This window comes from Hippoglossus stenolepis, chromosome 3 (genome assembly GCF_022539355.2).
Source record: "Hippoglossus stenolepis isolate QCI-W04-F060 chromosome 3, HSTE1.2, whole genome shotgun sequence".
Taxonomy (NCBI): Eukaryota; Metazoa; Chordata; class Actinopteri; order Pleuronectiformes; family Pleuronectidae; genus Hippoglossus; species Hippoglossus stenolepis.
The window spans coordinates 2,157,754-2,167,878 of NC_061485.1; the positions used below are offsets into that span (position 1 = coordinate 2,157,754).

Consider the following 10,125-nt stretch of genomic DNA (forward strand, 5'->3'; position numbering starts at 1 on the left):
GGGTCCAGCTGTGTGTCTCTGAAGAGTGACTGTCCATGAGACTTCCTCAGACTTCAGTACTGAACCTGACCCTCACACACAGAGTAAGAGACTGTTTCTACTGTGACCTGCTCTGAAGAGGATTTAGTTTCCTCTAGTGTGGCCCCTGCATTAGGACACAGCTTCATTGAAGCAGGACTAATCTCAGAATCACTCAAAGAGCTCAGACTCCACCAAGAACCAACACGCTCCTTATGAAACCACTTTTGAGATTCACTAGAGACTCATTTGATTTGGATCTGCACCAAATTCCACACACTGGTAAACATCAGTCCTCTGAGCATGTCTGTGAAAAGAGGACCCCCCGATCTGGTTCACAGACCACAACCTTCCACCAAGTTTACTGGTAATCTGTCGCTTTTTATAATCCCACCAACGAACCAACCAACACACAAACATACTGGGTGAAACAAAACCTCCTTTGGACAGAAGTAATGACAACCTGTGACTGGGACATGTGAGTTATCAGGAAATGTCTTCACAGGGAGAGAGGAAGAGGAGTCATGTTTCTGAGGAGGAGCAGTCGTCCTGTTGTGCTTCGTGGCTAGACGTCCTGAAGGATCCAGTCTCCACCAGCTGTGGACACTGGTTCTGCAGACAGTGCATCACCTCATACTGGGACCAGTCTGCCTTTCAGGAGACCTCCTGTCCCCAGTGTGGACAAAGATCCAGAACAGGAGCTGAGCTCAGACACCGGTCAGAGCAGCACTGTACATGTGTCTGCTGATGTCTTCACTTCTGACAACAGCACATGTGGTTTTATTTTGTTCCTTCATACAGCATCAACATTTAACATCGTTATAAAAGCACAAAGTTAAAAAGCTTTTATTTTCTGTAGTTTTTCTGTATCTGATGAAAACAATCAGCAGATTCGGATTCTGTCTCTGACATTGCTTTCTGTCTACAGACCGTGGTCTGCAGGAGGTTTTAGATGAACATAAGCTCAGTGAGGAGGAGATGAACATGTGACTGAAGGAACTGATGAAACAGGAAGTAGAACCCTCCTCAACAGGATCTACACTGAGCCTACATCACAGAGGGACCGAGTGAAGAGGTTAATACTCAACATGAGGTGAGGCAGCTTGAGACGGCTTCCCAAGATGAAGAGCCTACGACACTCCCCACTAAGTGCCACGACATCTTTAAAGCCTAACTGACCAGCAGAGCAGCATCAGAGCTGCCCTGACCAAATGCTGCCGCTGGCTTGGAAAACCTTCTCGGTGCAGAAGTTCACTTGGACTGGGCAGAGGTTTAGAAAACCAAGATGTGGGTCTGCTGACTGTGCTTTCGCTCAGGAGCTGAACCTGGTGAAAGACCAGCAGCACAGCCTTCACGCTGCTCCGTGTTTTCTCCATCCAGCTGCTACAGAAGCTCACGGCAGAGACGCCGCTGTCTGTAAACCTTTGTTCACCCCTTGACGGCCTGATGAAAGCAGACTTCCTCTCTGGACTTCAACCACAGGGAGCTTGTGTCTGATGTCACACAGAGGTCATCAAAGGCCTAACGTGCTGCTGGATACCATCCGGGGAATCTGCTTCCTCGCTCTCTCGCTCTGATAACCTCCAGACCTGCGGCGCCAATCAGATCCTCCACATGTGTTGACAGAGTCACAGAAGTACGAGGCTCACTGACGCCCAGAAGAGGAGTGTTTCAGGGAGGGAGATTCAAAGAAGAGCTGTGCAGCAGAATCATCTCACACATCAAGACGCCCAGGAGCTCTCTACATCATGTGTCAAATCCCAGTCTTCTGCTGGATCAGTGCTACAGTTCTGAGCACATGTTGACCACAGACCAGAGAGGAGAGCTGCCCAAGACCCTGACTGACCTGTACTACACTTCCTGCTGGTTCAGACAAAGAGGAAGAACAATGGGCACGGTGAGGGACATGAGATCTACTCCACAGCAGCTGACGGAGGCTGACAGGGACGCTCTTCTGAAGCTGGGGAGGCTGGGCGCTTAAACATCTGGAGGAAGGAAACATCATGTTCTACCAAGAAGACTTGAGCGGTGTGGTCTTAATGTCACAGAGGCCTCAGTGTACTCAGGAGTTTGTACTGAGATCTTCAGAAGAGAGTGTGTGATCTTCCAGAAATCAGTCTACTGCTTTGTCTATCTGGAGCGTTCAGGATTTCTGGTTGCAGTCTACATGTTCCACTGTTACACCAAGAGGAAATCACAGAAGAACTCAACAATCCTTGGGAACATATGGGGACACAGACAGTACCTTCTCCCGATGACCTCCCTGAAGAGAACCAAGAAGAAATCCTCACCAGTACAAATGGTCATCTGGACCTGTTTGTTCGCCTCCTTCACGGCCTCAGTCTGGAGTCCAACCAGAGAGAGTCTTAGGAGGCCTGCTGGGTCGACAGAGAACAATCCAAATATCATCCAGAGAGCTCCAGAGGCCGGCTGGGTCGGACAGAGAACAATCCAAAGATCATCCAGAGAGTCATCAACAACCTGGAAGGAGATGGAGAGTGATGACATTTCTCCTGACAGAAGCATCATCTCTCCACTGTCTGACTGAGATGAATCCACCACTCAGTTCATCAGCAGATGCAATGTTCTGACGCTTTCAGAGAACAAATCAAAGGACAAACTCTCTGTCATCCACTGCTCAGCCTCAGCCCATATGCTGCAGATGTCAGAGGAGGTTCTGGATGAGTTGGACCTGAGAAGTTCAACACATCAGACCAGGGTCGACGGAGACTGATCCCAGCTGTGAGAACTGCAGGAAGGCTCTGTGAGTCCAGACATGATCAATAACATGTTCAATCAGTGGAGATGAGTCGCTCTTCAAATCCACTCAGTGTTAAATGGTTCTCATTGTTTGGGGCAGCATGGTGTTGCAGTGGTCAACACTGTTAGTGCAGCCTTTCTGTGAGGAGGAGGTTCTCCTGGTGTCTGCAGGGTTTTCTGGGTTCTCCAGCTTCCTCCACAAACCCAAAGACGGTGTGTGTGTGTGTGTGTGTGTGCGTGTGTGTGTGTGTGTGTGTGTGTGTGTGTGTGTGTGTGTGTGTGTGTGTGTGTGTGTGTGTGTGTGTGTGTGTGTGTGTGTGTGTGTGTATATGAGCAAACAGTACAGTGTGAGGAGACGATCACTGAATCAGTGTTTTGGATGAGAAATCACTGATGGTTCCTTTAAACTGAAGAAGCAGGAATATAGTTTCTTCTTCTTTTCTTGTCAAACTGAATTCCCACCCCGCGCTTGTACGCCACCACCAACCAGCAGTGTCCGTCCCTCCAGGTTCCTGACATGTGGGATTTCCATAATAATATGAGGTCACTGTAACCTTGACCTTGACCACTGAAATCTAATCAGTTTCTTCTTGAGTCAAAATGTGAAGAAACTCTAAAGACACAGACTTCTGTGATATCAAGTTCAAGAGGCCAAGAACATGTTATGTGACCTGACTCTTGACCTTGACCACCTGAATCTAATGAGTTCCTCTGTTAGTCTGAATGAACGCTTGGACCATGAATGCGTTGTGTTTTCTGGATTTAATTCTCACAGATTTGATATTTTCTTTAATTACAGACTCGTAGTTGTCGACTCTCAGAGACCATCAGAAGTCGTGTCTTCAGCTCTGAAGTCAGACCTCACATCTGAGAGAACTGATCTGAGTCTAAACGACCTGCACGATTCAGAGTGAAGCTGCTGTGTTCTGGACTGAGAGTCCAAACTGTCGACTGGAGACTCTGGAGGTCCTAAATCCTTGTTCACTTTTCAGACTTCTTTCTATTGGGTCATTATTTATTTAAATTGTCTCAGTTCTGCTCTGCTCACTGTCCCTCAGTCATCTGTCCCTCACCCAGCCTGTCAGTCACGCCGTCCACCCTATCAACTCCATTCACCTGCACTCACCTGCTCCCGATCACTAAGAAAGTGTCAGTAAATAACATGTGACTGAGGTCGGTGCACTCGTCTCTCAGGTTTTCAAAATAAGACACGTTTCTTATTGAAACACGTTGGACAGTTGGTAAGTATAGAAACAAACAGGAAGTGACTGTCAGGAGCCATCCCTACTTTAAACAGTGTTTAATTACACAAACCTGCTCAGTGACCAACACAGAGAAGGGTGATGAATGAAACAATGGTCCAACATGTCTGATCTGATATTTATCTTCAGGTCACAGACTGGACTGAGGTCAGCAGCATGTTGAGAGTCTGTGTTGACATGATGACGATCCACAACAACAGGAGGACACATTCTAATATTCATATTTCTTTATCCAGGTTGGAGGACTGCAGTCTGTCAGAGATCAGCTGTTCTTCTCTGGCTTCAGCTCTGAGGTCAAACCCCTCTCATCTGAGAGAACTGGATCTGATAGGAAACGACCTGCAGGACTCAGGAGTGAAGGAGCTGTGTGGTTTTCTACAGAGTCCAACCTGTCGACTGGAGACTCTGAGGTCAGTTCACTGACTGACTTTTGTAGATCTCATTTCTATAAAACAGCATTTATACACAATTGATCTCATTTAATTCTAATTTAACATAATTCCTCTTCATACATAACTTGAATCCATTCATTAATTAATTTGTGACATTTTAAATATTCAGCTACTTGTTAAAACACTGAGTTTAGTTCTGGATTTCCTAAACTGATCTGCAGGACAGAGACCGGGTCCAAATAATCTATTTTACTGAATCAGGACTCGTTTTTAGTCCAACATGTCTGATTTCATATTTATCTTCCATGTTATGAGTCTGTGCTGACATGAATATGTGTCTGTTATTTTCACACATGAACTGAGTTTAATTTACATTTAAGTTTTATTCTTTATTCAGGTTGAATCGCTGCAGACTGTCAGAGATCAGCTGTTTTTCTCTGGCTTCAGCTCTGAGGTCAAACCCCTCTCATCTGAGAGAAATGGATCTGAGCTACAACAACCTGCAGGACTCAGGAGTGAAGGAGCTGTGTGGTTTTCTACAGAGTCCAACCTGTCGACTGGAGACTCTGAGGTCAGACATCATGTTTTAATGTTAAAGGTTCAGTGTGGTGACATCTAGTGCTGAAGTGTCGTGTTGCAGCTGAGTACGAAGTTCTTCAGCCCTGTTTCTTCCACTTTGGGTTCATTTCCAACATGAAACCCTTCCTCTGGTTTCAGGACTTACACGGGGTCGTCCATGCCTTTATCTTTTCACCACTAGATCTCTGTCCCGCCCTGTACACACGTGTTCCTCAGGCTCCCTGCACCACTTTCAACTGGTCCAACTGCTGCTCAGATCATCGCCACTTCAAGAAAACATGATCATAGAACTGCTCGCCCTTTGCACACATCAACTGTGGAACATGTTCTGACAAGTGGGTCGGACATTTTCTGGAGCTGAAGCAGCAGCAGGAGATTGTCCGGGTCCGACTCGTTCACAGCAACAGGAACATGTGGGAACATTCAGACGAGGCGGAGCCAACACATATCTCCATGATAACCATGGTTATGTTAAGTTATGTTAAGTTACAGGTTCACTGTGAAGGAGTTAGTGGCGTCTCCAGGTGTCGTACATGTGAATGTAGTCCACTTGTTCACGTGTACGACTCCTGAACATGTCCAGCAAGATATTTAGAGACATCTAGTGGTGAAGTTACATATTACAAACAACTGAACCCCGAGGACACGAGGACTTTCAAGCTGTTTTCAGTCATGAACTCTGTAAAATAGTGTCTGGACATTTTCTGGAGTTTGACTTTCACATATGAAGAACGGGTGGAGCAGCAGGAGGCCGGACATGACGTATAAATCCTGCTGTGGAAAGATCAGTGTTGTTGTTTACAGCTCATCCACACCGGCGTCGGCCCTCATCACCAAAAGATCTGGAATCTCCTCGTGTTTCCAAGTTGACGTCTTCGTCTTCTACGTGTACGGCTCCTCTTCTTCATCCTGAGATATTTGTGTTCTTCCAGTTTCACGTCCGTCACGTGTTTGTGTCCTCAACACGTCCACTCGTCTCTGTGAATCCTCTGGACATTCACCTGCTCTATTCTCACATGGACTCACTCAGAAACTTTATTAGGAGGCTGCAGGAAAAGTTCCAGAAAATGTCCAGAACAACTTGACTCAGACTTCAGGTCTGAAAACAGAGACAGTGATGTTTAGTCAAAGTCCTTTATTTTCACACATGAACTCACACATTAATTTACAGTTAAGTTTAATCTTTATCCAGGTTGAAGAGCTGCAGTCTGTCAGAGATCAGCTGTTCTTCTCTGGCTTCAGCTCTGAGGTCAAACCCCTCTCATCTGAGAGAACTGGATCTGAGTAACAACAACCTGCAGGACTCAGGAGTGAAGGAGCTGTGTGGTTTTCTACAGAGTCCAACCTGTCGACTGGAGACTCTGAGGTCAGTTCACTGACTGACTTTTGTAGATCTCATATCTATAAAACAGCATTTATACACAATTGATCTCATTTAATTCTAATTTAACATAATTCCTCTTCATACATAACTTGAATCCATTCATTAATTAATCTGTGACATTTTAAATATTCAGCTACTTGTTAAAACACTGAGTTTAGTTCTGGATATCCTAAACTGATCTGCAGGACAGAGACCGGGTCCAAATAATCTATTTGTACTGAATCAGGACTCGTTTTTAGTCCAACATGTCTGATTTCATATTTATCTTCCATGTTATGAGTCTGTGCTGACATGAATATGTGTCTGTTATTTTCACACATGAACTCAGTTTAATTTACAGTTACGTTTTATTCTTTATCCAGGTTGATTCACTGCAGACTGTCAGAGATCAGCTGTTCTTCTCTGGCTTCAGCTCTGAGGTCAAACCCCTCTCATCTGAGAGAACTGGATCTGAGTAGAAACAACAACCTGCAGGACTCAGGAGTGAAGGAGCTGGGTGGTTTTCTACAAAGTCCAACCTGTCGACTGGAGACTCTGAGGTCAGTTCACTGACTGACTTTTGTAGATCTCATATCTATAAAACAGCATTTATACCCAATTGATCTCATTTAATTCTAATTTAACATAATTCCTCTTCATACATAACTTGAATCCATTCATTAATTAATCTGTGACATTTTAAATATTCAGCTACTTGTTAAAACACTGAGTTTAGTTCTGGATTTCCTAAACTGATCTGCAGGACAGAGACCGGGTCCAAATAATCTATTTTTACTGAATCAGGACTCGTTTTTAGTCCAACATGTCTGATTTCATATTTATCTTCCATGTTATGAGTCTGTGTGACATGAATATGTGTCTGTTATTTTCACACATGAACTCAGTTTAATTCACAGTTAAGTTTTATTCTTTATCCAGGTTGGAGGACTGCAGACTGTCAGAGATCAGCTGTTCTTCTCTGGCTTCAGCTCTGAGGTCAAACCCCTCTCATCTGAGAAAACTGGATCTGAGAGACAACGACCTGCAGGACTCAGGAGTGAAGGAGCTGCTTGATCTAAAGCAGAGTCCAACCTGTCGACTGAAGACTCTGAGGTCAGTAGATGGTTGGAGTCAGTCCACGCTGCTTTCATCAGTATGTTACTAAACACAGTCAGTATCACAGATCCAGGGTCTGTGCTACCAAGCAGGATTTGTGGTTATCAGGTTAACTTCAGGTTTAGTTTTTTCAGTCTTACGAAGCTCGTCCACTTCTTAACGAGGTAAATCACCATGGTAACTTCTGATGAACGGCTAACCTGCTCCAGGTTAAGTTGGAGATCAACCCGTATTGAAGCTCCGCCCACTGACCACAGTGACTCTCCACTGTTGTGTGGTGCACACTCTCCTTAAAGGGACGGATAAGGGAAGTTTAAATCAACGTCTGGTTGGTTCAGTTGATCTCTAACTCACCCAGAACATCTCAATCTCTCCAGACTCATCCTGTCACCAAAACACCAGATGCACTCAGTCAGCTTCCTGAAGATAGGTCCATGTGTTTCTATTGAGGAGTGATGTCAGAGGTGTCCACCACAGTGTGTGTCCTCAGAGACATTGTGTGTCCTCAGAGTCAGTGAGACAGTGTGTGTCCTCAGATACAGTGTGTCAGTGTGTGTCCTCAGAGTCAGTGTGTGTCCTCAGAGTCAGTGGGACAGTGTGTGTCCTCAGAGACAATGTGTCAGTGTGTGTCCTCAGAGTCAGTGAGACAGTGTGTGTCCTCAGAGACAGTGTGTCAGTGTGTGTCCTCAGAGTCAGTGTGTGTCCTCAGAGTCAGTGGGACAGTGTGTGTCCTCAGAGACAATGTGTCAGTGTGTGTCCTCAGAGTCAGTGAGACAGTGTGTCCTCAGAGTCAGTGAGACAGTGTGTGTCCTCAGAGACAGTGAGACAGTGTGTGTCCTCAGAGACAGTGAGACAGTGTGTGTCTTCCACTCGTCTTGTTAGTAAACAACAGATTCAGATCTCGTGGCCTCGAGTTATTTATCTCGTTCACACGTTATTATGTCGTGGTCACGTAATATATTTTTACCAAATGCCACCAGGGGGCGCTGTAACTTACACATTGACACGATCCCAGATGTTTCACCAGCTGTTCTTCCTGCATTTAGCAGCTGTGACTGAGTTTCTTTTATTCTGGATCATGTGTTTGTTCTCCTCTGATTTTTATTATTGAACAGTTTGATCCTGGTTGTGAAATATGAGGCTCTGCTGTCAGTCAAACTGTCCATGTCTGTGATTGGTCATACAGAGTAAACCCCGCCCCTTTTATGTGCACGCTCAGATCTCGTTGAGGAAAACCTGAGTTAACTTAACGAGTTGATAACCAGCGTCATGTGACCACTTAGCCTGACTGTGTCTGTCAGGTTCAGTTGAGCTGGATCTCAGAAAGATCTCCTGGACATGTTGAAGTGTCTTCGTAGTTCAGGCCTCAGTGTTTCCTCAGTGAAGCTGTGAGAGGACAATGAGGACAGACGTCAGGATTGGACAGAGACACAGAGAGACAACAGTCGGCCAATCAGACGAGCCACAAGCTGCTTGGGATCATTTGATTGAGTTGACGTGAAGACGACAGTTGTTGTTTTCATGTGAACAGGAAATGAAGCTGGACCACAGCTGACAGCCTCACACGAGGAACAGAGACGGTGTCGTCTTCATCTGATCTGAGACAGTTTGTTCTCTCACTTCATCAGTGAAGAACTGATCAGGTGGATCTTTGTCACAGCTCTGAGATCAGTGGGACTGAAGCCTCTCCTCATCACCATGGTAACCAGGAGCTCTTTATACAGAGCAGAACCTCTGCTGAGGTCCATCTGTCTCATCTGGTCCCAGTTTGTCAGAAGCAGATGTTCATCAACACACAGTGAAACATGTCTTCACCTGTAACAGCAGTAAATCCACCTCTCAGGTGTCCACTCTGCACTTTGACATGCAGAGGAAACACACTTAGCTCTTAGCGTGTTCATTCCAACACGTGAACATGAAGCAGAGAGGAAGCTGCTCCACCTCTGAACAGGACTGAAGTCCCTGCTGCTCTTTCTACTGGATGTGCTGCATCACTGACTCACAGCTGATGAAGTGAGTCTCTGTAACACTGATGTCTTCTTCTCTCAACAGATGGAGGATGTGATCTTAGTGGAGGTGAGTGTGAAGAGGACAGTGTGTGTGGACGGAGGCTGAGCTGTGTCCTGAGGATCCAGAGGCTGAAGCAGCAGCAGCTTGTGTGTAGTCTCCAATCTACACAACCCCTAATCTGCATGTGTTTGTGAGATGAAGCCGGAGCACCTGGAGAAAACACGGGGAGAACATGCAGACTCCACACAGGAAGACCCCATCTGAACCGGATTCAAACCAGCAACCTTCCTGCCCCGATTGTGTTTATTCACATGAAGAATGTGTTTATTGAAATGACACAACACAAGCAGAATATATAAACCCTCTATAAAGAGTCACATACAGTGTATTTAAGTTTGTCTTTATTATTGTCCACCTTTGTCCCTCAGTATGTCTCCATGTGTGTAGAACCACATTCTGTGTATATGTTTGTTTATGATCTTAAAGTTCCTGGATTCACGTCACAAATTGATTTAGTTCCACACAAAGTTAAACACATTGAAATCACTTTGAGTTTAAAATCAGACACATGAACTTTGTGAGCTTGTATTAATTCAGTATAAATGGAGTTGATTGGTTTGAGTCT

The 10,125-nt window shown here is 45.3% G+C and overlaps 1 pseudogene; it reads left to right on the forward strand.

The window, feature by feature from the left end:
* The first annotated feature begins 321 nt into the window (after positions 1 to 321).
* LOC118103934 lies at positions 322 to 9,692 on the forward strand (annotated as a pseudogene).
* Positions 9,693 to 10,125: the final 433 nt, after the last annotated feature.